This window comes from Oncorhynchus keta, unplaced genomic scaffold, assembly GCF_023373465.1.
Source record: "Oncorhynchus keta strain PuntledgeMale-10-30-2019 unplaced genomic scaffold, Oket_V2 Un_contig_27033_pilon_pilon, whole genome shotgun sequence".
NCBI classification, from domain to species: Eukaryota; Metazoa; Chordata; class Actinopteri; order Salmoniformes; family Salmonidae; genus Oncorhynchus; species Oncorhynchus keta.
In genome coordinates, this window is record NW_026285299.1 from 1 (window position 1) to 1422 (window position 1422).

The following is a 1422-nucleotide window of genomic DNA, read 5'->3' on the forward strand; positions in this document are numbered from 1 at the left end:
AGACGGGGAGAGGTGAAGACGGGGAGAGGTGAAGACGGGGGAGAGGTGAAGACGGGAGGAGAGGTGAAGACGGGGAGAGAGGTGAAGACGGGGGAGAGGGGAAGACGGGGGAGAGGTGAAGACGGGAGAGGTGAAGACGGGAGAGAGGTGAAGACGTGAAGGGAGAGAGGTGAAGACGGGGAGAGAGGTGAAGAAGAGAGGTGAAGAGAGGTGAAGACGGGGAGAGGTGAAGACGGGGAGAGAGGTGAAGACGGGGAGAGGTGAAGACGGGGAGAGGTGAAGACGGGGGGAGAGGTGAAGACGGGGAGAGAGGTGAAGACGGGGAGAGGTGAAGAGGGGGGAGAGGTGAAGACGGGGAGAGAGGTGAAGACGGGAGAGAGGTGAAGACGGGGAGAGAGGTGAAGACGGAGAGAGGTGGGAGAGAGGTGAAGACGGGAGAGAGGTGAAGACGGGGGGAGAGAGGTGAAGACGGGGAGAGGTGAAGACGGGGGGAGAGAGGTGAAGACGGGAGAGAGGTGAAGACTGGGAGAGAGGTGAAGACGGGGAGAGAGGTGAAGAGAGGTGAAGACGGGAGAGAGGTGAAGACGGGGGAGAGGTGAAGACGGGGAGAGGTGAAGACGGGGAGAGGTGAAGACGGGGAGAGGTGAAGACGGGGAGAGGTGAAGACGGGGAGAGAGGTGAAGACGGGGGAGAGGTGAAGAGGGGAGAGGTGAAGACGGGGAGAGGGAAGACTGGGAGAGAGGTGAAGACGGGGAGAGAGGTGAAGACGGGGGAGAGGTGAAGACGGGGAGAGGTGAAGACGGGGAGAGGTGAAGACGGGGGAGAGGTGAAGACGGGGAGAGAGGTGAAGACGGGGAGAGAGGTGAAGACGGGGAGAGAGGTGAAGGAGAGGTGAAGACGGGGAGGTGAAGACGGGGAGAGAGGTGAAGACGGGGGAGAGGTGAAGACGGGGAGAGAGGTGAAGACTGGGAGAGAGGTGAAGACGGGGAGAGAGGTGAAGACGGGGAGAGGTGAAGACGGGAGAGAGGTGAAGACGGGGAGAGGTGAAGACGGGAGAGGTGAAGACGGGAGAGAGGTGAAGACGGGAGAGAGGTGAAGACAGGGGGAGAGGTGAAGACGGGGAGAGAGGTGAAGACGGGGAGAGAGGTGAAGACTGGGAGAGAGGTGAAGACGGGGAGAGGTGAAGACGGGGGAGAGGTGAAGACGGGGAGAGAGGTGAAGACGGGAGGGAGGAGAGGTGAAGACGGGGAGAGAGGTGAAGACGGGGAGAGAGGTGAAGACGGGAGAGAGGTGAAGACGGGAGAGAGGTGAAGACGGGGAGAGAGGTGAAGACGGGGAGAGGTGAAGACGGGAGAGAGGTGAAGACGGGGGAGAGGTGAAGACGGGGAGAGGTGAAGACGGGGGAGAGGTGAAGACGGGGAG

At 61.3% G+C, this 1422-nt stretch overlaps 1 long non-coding RNA gene across 3 annotated transcripts; it reads left to right on the top strand.

The window, feature by feature from the left end:
- Positions 1-210: 210 nt before the first annotated feature.
- LOC127922769 (uncharacterized) lies at positions 211-1346 on the top strand. 3 transcript variants are annotated; one of them, XR_008112193.1, is made up of 7 exons: positions 211-260; positions 594-677; positions 827-880; positions 941-1010; positions 1109-1180; positions 1236-1273; positions 1308-1346. It is a non-coding gene; the product is annotated as an uncharacterized LOC127922769 (long non-coding RNA). The 3 variants fall into 3 exon arrangements; XR_008112194.1 differs by lacking the exons at positions 211-260; positions 594-677; positions 1236-1273 and adding an exon at positions 507-551 and having other exon boundaries at positions 1306-1346; XR_008112195.1 differs by lacking the exons at positions 211-260; positions 594-677; positions 1236-1273 and adding an exon at positions 507-533 and having other exon boundaries at positions 1306-1346.
- Positions 1347-1422: the final 76 nt, after the last annotated feature.